This window comes from Oncorhynchus mykiss, chromosome 13, assembly GCF_057628025.1.
Source record: "Oncorhynchus mykiss isolate SJ-2025 chromosome 13, ASM5762802v1, whole genome shotgun sequence".
Lineage (NCBI taxonomy): Eukaryota > Metazoa > Chordata > Actinopteri > Salmoniformes > Salmonidae > Oncorhynchus > Oncorhynchus mykiss.
Genome location: NC_143034.1, coordinates 42,353,942 through 42,367,473, shown reverse-complemented (window position 1 = coordinate 42,367,473; position 13,532 = coordinate 42,353,942). Strand labels below are relative to the sequence as shown.

Here is a 13,532-nt window from a genome sequence, read left to right as displayed (position 1 = left end):
GATCTGCCAGAGCCGCCAGTCAGCCAGGATCTGCCAGAGCTGCCATTCAGCCAGGATCTGCCAGAGCCGCCAGTCAGCCAGGATCTGCCAGAGTCGTCAGCCAGTACGGAGCTACCCCTCTGTCCCGAGCTGCCCCTCTGTCCCGAGCTGCCCAGTTTCATTATTAAAGAACCGTGAATTATAACCACGCTGCATTTTGGTCCGCCTCTCCTTCCCAGGAGGAATCCCGTTACAGGGGGAGACACTCTAGACCCAAACTGTTATAGACCTACAGTATATCCATCCTGCCCTACCTTTCTACAATCTTCAAAAGTCAAGGTAACAAACAGATCACCGACCATTTCGAATCCCACTGTAACTTCTCCACTATACAGTCTTGTTTCCAAGCTGGTCAAGGGTGCACCTCAGCCACGCACAAGGCCCTAAACAATATCAAAACTGCCATTGATAAAAGACAGTACTGTGCAGCTGTCTTCATCGACCGGGACAAGGCTTTCGACTCTGTCAATCACCGCACTCTTATTGGCGACCCAATAGCCTTGGCTTCTCAAATGACTGCCTCACCAACCACGTCTCAGTTCAGTGTGTCAAATCGGAGGGCCTGTTGTCCGGACCTTTGGCAGTCTCTATGGAGGTGCCACAGGGTTAGATTTTTGGGCCGACTCTTTTCTCTGTACATATCAATGATGTCGCTCTTTCTGCAGGTGATTCTCTGATCCACCTCTACGCAGACGACACCATTCTGTATACATCTGGCCCTTCTTTGGACACTGTGCTAACAAACCTCCAAACGAGCTTCAATGCCATACAACACTTCTTCCGAGACATCCAACTGCTTTTAAATGCAAGTAAAACTAAGTGCATGCCCTTCAACCGATTTCTGCCCACAGCCTCCCGCCCGACTAGCATCACTACTCTGGACGGTTCTGACTTAGAATATGTGGACAACTACAAATACCTAGGTGTCTGGTTAGACTGTAAACTCTCCTTCCAGACTCACATTAAGCATCTCCAATCCAAAATTAAATCTAGAATCAGCCTCCTGTTTCGCAACAAAGCCTCCTTCACTCATGCTGCCAAACATACCCCCGTAAAACTGACTATCCTACCAATCCTGGACTTCGGCAATGTCATTTACAAAATAGCCTCCAACACTCTACTCAGAAAATTGGATGTAGTCTATCACAGTGTCATCCATTTTGTCACCAAAGCCCCATATACTACCCACCACTGCTACCTGTACACTCTCGTTGGCTGGCCCTCACCATATATTCGTCGCCAAACCCACTGGCTCCAGGTCATCTATAAGTCTATGCTAGGTAATGCCCCGCCTTATTTCAGCTCACTTTTCACCATAGCAACACGCACCCATAGCAAGCGCTCCAGCAGGTATATTTCACTGGTCATCCCCAAAACCAACACTTACTTTGGCCGCCTTTCCTTCCAGTTCTCTGCTGCAAATGACTCTAACGAATTGCACAAATCACTGAAGCTGGAGTCTTATATCTCCCTTTCTAACTTTAAGCATCAGCTGTCAGTGCTGCTTACCGATCACTGTACCTGTACATAGCCAATCTGTAAATAGCACACCCAACTACCGCACCCCTATATTGTTACTTACCCTCTTGCTCTTTAGCACCCCAGTATCTCAACTTGCACATCATCATCTGCACATCCATCACTCCAGTGTTAATGCTAAATTGTAATAATTTCGCCTCTATGGCCTATTTATTGCTTTTACATCCCTACTCTTCTACATTTGCACACATTGTACATAGATGTTTTCTATTGTGTTATTGACCGTACGTTTGTTTATGTGTAACTCTGTGTTGTTTTTGTCGCACTGCTTTGCTTTATCTTGGCCAAGTCGCAGTTGTAAATGAGAACTTGTTCTCAACTGGCCTGCCTACCTGGTTAAATAAAGGTGAAATCAAATTAAAACAAAATAAAAATTAAAAGGGTCTCTTAATAACAAATATTTAAAAAAATTAAACATGACCTGCTATAGTCCCAGGTCCACTGAAATGCTCCTCTTAAAGTCCCACCACAATCTTATTTTCAGCCTAATGGTGGACCAGTTAAGAAACATTTAAAAACACGCACAGACAGGGTTCTTTATAAAATGTTATTCTATTCTGTGCTGGCTCCGTCTGTAGTCATGACTTCTGGCTGTCCATGCCTGAGGGGTGGCAGTGGACCCCCGTCTAAGGGGAGGGTGCAGGGGGGCTGCTACGGGCTGAGCTGAGGGACAGGCTGCCTGGTGGGGCCCTTCCTCCGCTGGAATCGGCCCCCTGGCGCTCCACTCTGAGTTTTCCACCATCTCCTGGATGAGAGGAGGCATGGAGCCTGGGACCTCCATCTTCAGAGTGATCACTCGCTCCACTCCTGGAGGAGGAGAAGGAGGGCGGGATAGCACTTTGTGACATCAGCTGATGTTAAAAGGGCTTTATAAATACATTTGATTGATTGATTGATTGATTGATTGATTGATTGAAGGGAGAAAGAGAGAGAGAGGATCAAGACAGGCCATGCGTTGTGTTCCAAAAGGTTCTGCCACTACAGCAAAATGTCATATGTAAGACCCTAAATATTTATCTTCAAATCCATGAAATAGACATACAGTGCATTCGGACGCCTTGACTTTTTCAACATTTTGTTACATCACAGCCTTATTCTAAAATAGATCAAATAGTCCCGTCCCCCCTGACGGTCTACACACACTCGCACAGTGGTTAGCAGCCCCACTGACTGCACCACATTGACTGGACACAGGTGTTCATCCTGCTAGCTAGCTAGTAGGAAAATCACATGAGGAGCTAGCCATTGGTAAAACAAGGGGCTTTAGGAATGAATCTGAAGAAATAGATAATGTTGCCTCAAACATGGAGCCCCTTTACAACTCCCACAGTTCCTTTCGGAGAGAATAATTGTTTTTTCTCTTTTCTTAGATTAACTATAATATCATTCAAAGCTGGAGATTTGAAATTGGAAGCAATCAGTGAACTTGATTACAGAGGTGAAATCAAACAGAACACAAGACAATTTAGGAAATGAGGGAGACATAGAAAAAAACTTCTGAGGTCTTAGTTCCAGTGGTCTGACTCCTTAAGTTCCTGACCTTAGTTCCAGTGGTCTGACTCCTTAAGTTCCTGACCTTAGTTCCAGTGAAGGGAAATCTTAACGCTACAGCGTACAATGACATTCTAGACGATTCTGTGCTTCCAACTTTGTGGCAACAGTTTGGGGAGGGCCCTGTCCTGTTTCAGCATGACGATGCCCCCGTGCATAAAGCGAGGTCCATACAGAAATCGTTTGCTGAGATCGCTGGGGAAGAACTTGACTGACCTGCACAGAGACTTGACCTCAACCCCATCGAACACCTTGAGGATGAATTGGAACACCGACCGCAAGCCAGGCCTAACCGCCCAATATCAGAGCCCAACCTCATAAATGCTTTTGTCCCCACAGCAATATTGAGTGGAAAGCCTTCCCAGAAGAGTGGAGGCTGTTATGGCAGCAAAGGGGGGACCATCTCCATATTAATGCATAGGAGTTTGGAATGAGATGTTTGACATGCAGGTGTCCACATACTTTTGGTCATGTAGTGTCCCTTCAGGAAACACATGCAACATGTGGCAGAGATTTAGGAGTGATTCTAATCTGTTGTAAAGAAGATCTTTCAAATTATACCACAGCAGAGAGAAAAATAAACACATACATTTGGCTAAAGACAAAAAGGGAAATTGTCCACTCAGATCGAGACGTTTAAATGTGTGTGACATCTAAAAAAAAAATTAAAAAAAAAAAAAGTGAAAATAAAGAAATAAAATACCTAAGGAAAAATGGGTTGGCAAAGAATGTTCAACTGCAAGAACACAACCCTGGCTCATTGCAACCAACAGGCAGAATATATGTAATGCACTGTTGCAGTTTATCGTTGGATTTCTTGTAACGCTTCTTAACAGGACATTAGATGCACCTGCGGGCTAAACTCTCTTTTATTTTTTTTTGTACAATATATTTATTGGCATTTATTTTCTTACAATTTAACAATCATCACAATATGAAACACAAGATAAAGCCCGGTTATTCCTTCCACCTACACAAAACGCCATGCCACATGGGGGCACATCGTGCAAAACCCTTCCCTCCCCAACACAGGAACACCCCCCTCCCTCCCCTCTACCGGTATTAGCTTCACTCATTAACAACAACAAAAAGAAACAGAATGACCTTCACATTCCATGCTAGAAAATAAATCATTCAACACAAAAACAAATAATAACATTATATGAATGACGAAAGAAGTAATGAGGCAGCTAAGGTGACGTCTCTAGAAACTGCTGAAAGTCCCCCCAGACATCAGTAAATTCAAAGGGTTTATTACGTCAACTGTATGTTATTTTTTCAGATAGAATATAAGAAGTTAGTTCTTTTAGCCACCTCTGCTTACCCTTCTGTTTGTTTACAAACTTCATTCCATATATTTAAAGTGTTTTTAAGGAACGGGTTGTTTATGAGACCTAGCAAGCTTTAGATGGGCTAATAGAAGGTACAGATGCCAATGTGGCAGGGGTCAGACACTCCTCTATCTGTCTCCAAGAGGGTGAACTTGGTGTTGTATCTTGTCATACCCACACACCCTTTAACTGAGATGCCCAGTAAAACAACTGGATGTCAGGTAGAGTAAGTCCTCCTTCTGAGTATGGTTTGCAATAAAGTTGTGCGTTTCACTCTTTGGGGTTTCCCTTTCCACAGAAATGAAGAAACCTTCCTATTAAGTTGTTTGAAAAAAAAAAAACTTTGGGAATAGGAAAGGGCAAGGTTTGAAAAAGGTACAAGAATTTTGGTAATATATTCATCCTCTGTAAAACTTCAAACAGGTCGTTCAATTCAATGCGGTCAAAAGCCTTTTCGGCATCTAATGAAGCCGCCACTACAGGTTTTTGGTCATTCTCTGCATAATGCAAAATATTAAATAATCTTCTGATATTATCAGGAGATGAGCGGTTTCTTACAAAGCCTGTTTGGTCAACCAAGTCCGGAAGAACCTTATCCAGTCAAAGAGCTATGAGTTTCGCAAGATTCTTGTATGAAGTGTTCAATAGAGATGTTGGTCTATACGCCCCATAGAGCAGAGGATCTTTCCCAGATTTTAACAAAACTGTGATCAGTGCCTGTTCAAGTGTGTCTGGGAGCTTTTCTGTCTCTATGGCATAATTAAACAAACTGCAAAAAGGCTCAATTAGTTTGGGTAAAAAGGATCGATAGAATTCAATAGGGAATCCGTCTAACCCTGGTGATTTTCCCCAAGCAGTGTTGAAAATGGATTCCCTAATTTCCTCTGCGGTAATCTCTTTCTCCAGGTGCTCTCTATCCTCATCACTTAAAGCTTGTAAATTGAGTTTGTACAAAAGCTCATGCATTGTGGCAGAGACATCCCCTTCAGACTTGTACAATGTTTTATAAAACTCCCTGAAGACTAGATTCATTTCCTCAGGACTGAACAACTGTGTTATTTGGGAAGCTTAATAGAGCTAATAACTCTACTAGGATCCTCTCGTCTTATCTGCCAAGCAAGCAACTTTCCTGCTTCATCTCCATGTTCGTAGTAGTTTTGTTTTGTTCTCCTAAGAGCATTTTCCACTTTATGGGTCATCAGGGTGTTATGTTCCAATCGAGTCAAATTTTTGTAGAGTTGAGTCATCAAATGTTACACTATGTCCATTTTCCAGATCTCTAATTTCATTCTCCAACAAATCTACTTGAGCCTTGTACATTTTACGAGCACCTGAACTAAAGGCTATGATTTGCCCCTCAGATACTGTATGCAAGGAGAGCTTCCCATAGAATTAGGGGGGGGGGGGCAGAGTTGTTATCGGTGCTAAAAAAATATGTCTATATGAGTGTTCAGAAACATTACAAATGTGGGATTATTTAGTAAGTATGTGCCAAACCTCCATCTTCTTGAGGGTGGTTGTGTTTTACTGAGTGGCACTGAAGCCAGCAGGGCAGAATGATCTGATATACATCTTGGTAAGTACTTACACCCAGTAGTTAAACTTTCCTTGGCTGCAGGAATAAGAAATACGTAAATAAAGTAACTGTTATGGACAGGGGAGAAAAAAATGAGTATTCTTTAACCTTTTGGTTGTGAAATCTCCAGAAGTCTGCATTTAACATTTTAGCTGCCTGTGTGAGGTTGATACTATTAGAGGAATATCTATCACTGGAAGGGTCCAGTACCAAGTTAAAAATCCCCTGCCATTATGATCTCTGATGATGGGCATGTTAACTTCAAAAAGATGTCTTGGTAAAATGTAGGATCATCATGGTTAGGACCATACACATTCACAATGGTAATGGGCTCCATGTTAATGAAACCTTGAATGATCACAAACCTACACCCTTTGTCTTTAATCTGAGATTGTATCTGGAAGGGGCAATGCTTATTCATGAGTATGGCCACCCCTATTGCGAGAGGTGAAAAATGAATAGTACACTTGACCCACCCACTCTCTCTTCAGTGTATCATGCTCAGAGTCAGTTAGGCGTGTCTCCTGAAGAAGAGCTATATCAACCTTATGCTTCATTAGATAATACAGAATGTGTTTGTGCTTGACTGGGCATTTAGTACCCCTAATGTTAAGTGACTGGGCATTTAGTACCCCTAATGTTAAGTGACTGGGCATTTAGTACCCATAATGTTAAGTGACTGGGCATTTAGTACCCCTAATGTTAAGTGACTGGGCATTTAGTACCCCTAATGTTAAGTGACTGGGCATTTAGTACCCCTAATGTTAAGTGACTGGGCATTTAGTACCCCTAATGTTAAGTGACTGGGCATTTAGTACCCCTAATGTTAAGTGTCATAAATGTATAGATATTAGGTGCCGACATCTTTAAAGAAAATAAGAAATAGGGAAAAAGAAAGAAAGCAAATTGCGTTGAGTGTCTACAACTTGTAGATGGAATTAGAAGTACATTGACTGTTCCTTGTAGCATGAAAATATTGTTCGTCAAGTACCAAACAACAATAATGACTGACTGTATTAGGGGCTGGTCGTGTGTGTGCGTGCGTGCATTAGCAGGGCAGCCGTAGGGGAGTATACAGGGGCCGGTTCTGGATCAAAGTCCAGGGCCGTTTTTTACTCCCAACCTGTCCCCGTCTACACCTATTAGCCCCACTCATCGCATTACGGATTCACATGTGAGGCCATGTGCTAAACAGAGTGAGTAAGGTAGTGTAGTAAACAACCAAAGAGTTCAAGACTAAAAGAGCTGAAATGAGCAGCCTACAATAAGGAAAAACTTGACTAGATAAAAACACACTTTATCTAGTCCTTGGCCTGTATCCTAATCTGACTTTGATGCAGGTCATGTTGTTCTTCACATTACCGTCTCTGGTAAACACACACTATATCAAATAAAATGAAAGTTTATTTGTCACATGCACAGGATACAGAAGGTGTAAACTGTAAAGTGAAACGGTTACTTGCATAGTGGCAATATCAAAAATAGAAAGTGTCCAGATGAAAATTTGGTACAAATATTTTATAATTATTAAATTACGCTTACCCAGACACACTTGTCTAAACTGATTGGCCATGTGAAAGAAATGCTATAACCACCCCTCAGCCACATCTATACTGAACAAAAATATGAACACAACATGCAGCAATTTCAAAGATTTAACCGAGTTTCAGTTCATAGAAGGAAATTAGTTAATTGAAATTAATTCATTAGGACCTAATCTATGGGTGGGTCTGGGAGGGCATGGGCCCAGCCACTTGGAAGCCAGGCCCACACACTGGGAAGTCCCAGTCAATCAGAATGAGTTTCCCCACAAAGGGCTTTATTACAGAGAGAAATACTCACCAGCGCCCGCACTAGACATGTACACATATTCATGAAATACATTAGATGGACATAATCACCCCAGACACACCTGGCTAACTTGATGGGTCATGTAATGATCTGGCGAAGGGGAGTCTTTTGTTTAGACATGTAGCTATCTAGCAAAACAATTCACCATAATTTCAACCCATACTACTAGCAATACAAACAGATTGTCATAGCTAGCCACCATGCATGAAATGCTGTGTATGAATCTGCAAGTAGCTAAAGCTAACCAACTAGGTTCAATGTTAACTAGTTAGCTCAAATTATCCTATAACTAGCAATGCAAATAGATTTCTGAGATATTATTAATATTATATTACTACCCAAATCATACATGTAATGTTTGCTAGCGAGCCAGCAAGCTAATGTTCGCTAGCTAGCAAACAGAACGCTTTAAATTGCAAAGAAAACAACTTTCGGACAAAATGTGAAATGTATCATATGTGAAAATGTAGCTAGACTCTTACCTATACACAGTGCATTCTGAAAGCATTCAGATCCCTCAAGGGCTGTGGATCTAGTAGGTGCCCTTCCAGATACATTAAAGGACTACAGAAGTGAGGATTACTATGGAGAACTATGGAAAGAGGTGATGGTGAGAGCTTCCAAAGAGCTATCTTTTATCAGGTGATTGACAGTCTCACAGCTGAGCTGCAGAGGCGTTTTTCAAAGAAGAATCGCAAGATAATGCCAGGGGTTCCAGTCTCCCAACCCAAAGAGTACAACATTATTGAATGGGGAGCCTCTGTTTGCCTTTGCAAACATGAGATTCATCAAACCAAGCGGCTTCTTGATTGGAGAGAGAAAAGTGGAAGGGACAGACCATCTACTCTCCTTGTCTTTGTTGTGTTTCTAGAACCTTATAAAGAGGTCTTCCATGAGCTATTTCGACTTTGTAAGATTTCTGTTGTTACACCAGTCAGCATTGCTTCTTGCGAGCGAAGCTTCTCAGCTTTAAAACGAATTAAAACCCACCTGAGGACAACAATGGTTGATGACAGGTTAAGTCACCTCGGAATTCTCAGTGTTGAGTCAAGAAGGGCACGCTCCCTCAACATGGATGAGGTTGTGAAACATTTAGCCAGTTCTCAGCAGAACCGCAGATTTATGCTATTTAACTCTACCTAGGATAATTTGGCCCTCAGGTGGTCCCTCTGGTCATGATTCAAATCTGCCCCGTGTACTAGCTAGTACACTGACATTCCAAAATGATACATCCTTACATCCAAAGGGTATCATGTCACACAGATTTAATTTGGTCTTGATTAGGCCAATTCCAAAGCTTTTCTTTGCTATTAGTTAACATAATATATATATGAGCATAAATATGACACTGTAAGTTTGTAATATTGATGGGCACCAAACATTTTTTTATTTTTCAAGTCCATTTCTGCTTGGATGTCAAATTGCAGTGTGTTTTTTTGTAAATTTACTTTTTAGTAAATAAGCTATGCAATTTCTGTAACACACACATGCTATCTTATCTCCTTGGTGCTTGAGCTTTATTTACTGAAAATATTTTGGATGTTCAACACTTATAGACACAGATTATGAAAACAGAGTGACCAAAGTCTCTCCAGTATGTGAGTACAGTGTGTGTGTGTGTGTGTGTGTGTGTGTGTGTGTGTGTATGTGTGTGTGTGTGTGTGTGTGAGAGAGAGAGAGAGAGAAGTTGAGCTGCAATTCCAAGGTAGAGACACTGACTATTCATAGTATGTTAAAGAATTCTAGTGAAGTAACCCTTTTGGACCACACTATCTGTCACATTGAATTCTAGTGAAGTAACCCTTTTGGACCACACTATCTGTCACATTGAATTCTAGTGAAGTAACCCTTTTGGACCACACTATCTGTCACATTGAATTCTAGTGAAGTAACCGTTTTGGACCTCACTATCTGTCACATTGAATTCTAGTGAAGTAACCGTTTTGGACCACACTATCTGCCACATTGAAGAACTCCGGGGTTCAGTGAATGATCACTTCTACCTCTAATCAGCAATCATAGGATTCATTCATGCTCCTTAGATGCCAGGTTAGGGTAACACACTCATTTTCTGTCATGGTCTATGGACCCCCTGAAGTAGCCTTGGCCACCCCATGTATAAAACTGTAGTTCCGCCACTGGTAATAATGTGCAGTGTAGCCCAAAGATATTGTTTTTGTTGTATTGAACTTGACAGGTGTGTGTGTGTGTGTGTGAGTAAGGGGGGATTATATATATTTTTTACTCAGTGAACGTTATTTTTTTCACACATGTAGCCTTGTGCACTTGATCAATGTCAATAGTGGCCCAAAAAATGGTGCAAAAATAGAATGCCTGTTTGTTTCATTCTATTTCCACTTTAACTTGTTTTTTTCCCCAAGTGCAATACTTACAGTTGAAGTCGGAAATGTACATACACTTTGGTTGGAGTCATTAAAACTCGTTTTTCAACCACAAACTATAGTTAACAAACTATAGTTTTGGCAAGTCGGTTAGGACATCTACTTTGTTTGCAACTGCACATGGGGACAAAGATTGTACTTTTTGGAGAAACGTCATCCATAGAACTGTTTGGCCATAATGACCATCGTTACGTTTGGAGGAAAAAGGGGGAGGCTTGCAAGCCGAAGAACACCATCCCAACCGGTAAACACGGGGGTGGCAGCATCATGTTGTGGGGGTGCTTTGCTGCAGGAGGGACTGGTGCACTTCACAAAATAGATGGCAACATGAGGTAGGAAAATGATGTGGCTATATTGAACGATCATCTCAAGACATCACTTTAAGTTAAAGCTTGGTCGCAAATGGGTCTTCCAAATGGACAATGACTCCAAGCATACTTCCAAAGTTGTTGCAAAATGGCTAAGGACAAAAAAGCCAAGGTATTGGAGAGGCCATCACAAAGCCCTGACCTCAATCCTATAGAACATTTGTGGGCAGAACTGAAAAAGCCTGTTAGAGCAAGGAGGCCTACCAACCTGAGTCAGTTACACCAGCTCTGTCAGGAGGAATGGGCCAAAATTCATCAAACTTATTGTGGGAAGCTTGTGGAAGGCTACCCGAAACGTTTGACCCAAGTTAAACAATTCAAAGGCAATGCTACCAAATAATAATTGAGTGTATGTAAACTTCTGACCCACTGGGAATGTGATGAAAGAAATAAAAGCTGAAATACATGATTCTCTCTACTATTAGTCTGACATTTCACATTCTTAAAATAAAGTGGTGATCCTAACTGACCTAAGACAGGGAATTTTTACTAGGATTACATGTCAACGCATTTCTGCGTTTGTGCAACAACAACAAAACTGTCACCTTTTTGGGCCCTCACCAGTTTGCATCCCTGTGATCTTCTCTGATGCCAATAAGATACTGTTTGCTCAATTGGGAGTTGAGAATGTTGATAACTGTAGGCATATTAGAGTATTTTCTTTGTCTTCTCTTTTCAGCAATAGCCATTTGCTTTCTAAACTATGTTTTTCCTATGATTGTATTTTGAAGTATTGATGTAGGCCTAGACCAATTCAACTTATTTTCACTGACTGCTGCAACTCAACAATCAGCTATTTGGTAGGCTATTTGCCACACCCTGGCCAAATTGCGTACTGCCAAAATTGCTCATTTAACCTTTTCATACATGAGTTCTGAATATCCCTAACCGTCGACCTAACATGAATTGTTTTATGCATGTGATGTCAGAATGCACTCACTGTTTCAAAATGTGATTGTTACGCAATAGGACAGTTAACACACGCTACCTGTTAATTATGTTTCAACTTGTAAATTTCAAAATATTTTCTAACAAGTTGTAGGTATGTTCTGCCTCCTCATTAATTTGCATAGATGTAGCTCCTTTCAGCGTTGCGGGCAATTTATGTTTGAGGCTTTACATTTCGAGGATCCCACACACTTCACCAATGTTTCCGCAGATCAAGTATGCAGATAGATGCACAAATTGGCACCTTTTCTGGCTGACACTCGCATGGCCTTCCTTATTGTTTTCCTTATAAATCATAACTTTGGACATGTGTACGTTCCTATCAAAGTAAGTGCCTTATTTTCTGTAGATCATGTTTTTTCGTTTCTACTGTAGCATACAGTATGTATGTATGTATGTATGTATGTATGTATGTATGTATGTATGTATGTATGTATGTATGTATGGAGCATAATGTATTTACAGTTTTATTCATGTTTTCAAGTACTGCTGACAAATAATGCATTCCGATTATTGCATAGATTGTAATGGACATCTATGATGTGTGTAGAATACTTTTTAAGGTTGTACTGATTATAATGAGCTAATGCTAAGCTATTTGCTTGTTGACATTGTACAATTCATTCTGGTCTGACAGACCAAAGATGTTATAATGAGGTGAAGGAATGGTTCACTCATCTTTCAGGTAAACTTCTGGAAGCGAATGAAGTGATGTGAATGATCGTCGACGACACACCCCCGTCAACATGCGTACAGCAAACAGACTAAACATCTTGTTTCCTCTTATCTTTGGTTGATGTGAAAACAAATGTGGCGGTGCGCACAAACTACCCATCATCGGATTGCTTTCAATTTCTAGAAAGTGTTTTACTAAATTATTTAGATCAATGTTGAGCTGACCCGTGATGTGATGAATTATAAATAGTATTTGCTATTACGTAATACATATCGTGGTTTTTGTCAGCCGAGAGTTATCTAAATGACCGTTTTATGCGTGGATTAATTTTTTTTTTTTTTTTTTTTTTTTTTTTTTTACCTTTATTTAACCAGGCAAGTCAGTTAAGAACAAATTCTTATTTTCAATGACGGCCTGGGAACAGTGGGTTAACTGCCTGTTCAGGGGCAGAACGACAGATTTGTACCTTGTCAGCTCGGGGGTTTGAACTCGCAACCTTCCGGTTACTAGTCCAACGCTCTAACCACTAGGCTACCCTGCCCCCAGTGGATTAATTGTTAGAGTAGAGGACCTTGTGCATTTCAGGAAAAATAACAATGTGTATATCCCAGGACAAATTAGCTAGCAACAGCAAGCTAGCTATCTAAATAGCAACTGCAAGCTAGCCAAATTGCCATAAATGTTTAATGCTTTTGACCTGTCCCCAAATTAATATAATGATTCAGAGTTTGTTTTGATATTTCAACCTGCGTGTCGTGATCGCGTTTGGTGTGGGGGGACAAAATCGATTTTCACACGTTGGCGCAGGCGGTTTGGGCATGGTGTTAGCGCTAAGACTAATGTAGCTTACATTTTCCTGGGTTGGATGATTGTGTTATGCTGTTGCTACTTCTGTGAAAGTCTGAACATTGCATCCAAAAATGAACTTGTCACATTCAGGACATTAACTTTGTAAGGACTGTGCTTTTGAAAAAAAAATTATGTGAAAAAAAAGCAGTGTGGCTCGCTCAAATGCTGACTGTTGCGTCAGTCGAAACTGGACGTTCTAAATAAGCGTTCTAATCAAACCGGTTTGATCGTAGCTCCAGGGACCATACATTAGAATGACCACACCCGTTTGCTGGTAAGTGAGAAAAGTGTTAAAACAATCAACAGCTCATTTTTAAAAGAAGCTAAGGATCCTCTGTGGTCAAATCAGATTCTCTGGTGTAGTATTTGTAATGATGTTGTTCATTTCTGTACAAGACACAA

The 13,532-nt window shown here is 41.0% G+C and overlaps 1 long non-coding RNA gene across 1 annotated transcript in view; it reads right to left on the bottom strand.

Moving 5' to 3' along the window:
- The window catches only part of LOC149978890 (uncharacterized), a 699,006-nt gene that overhangs the window by 328,013 nt on the left and 357,461 nt on the right, over positions 1-13,532 (bottom strand). The window lies entirely within an intron of this gene.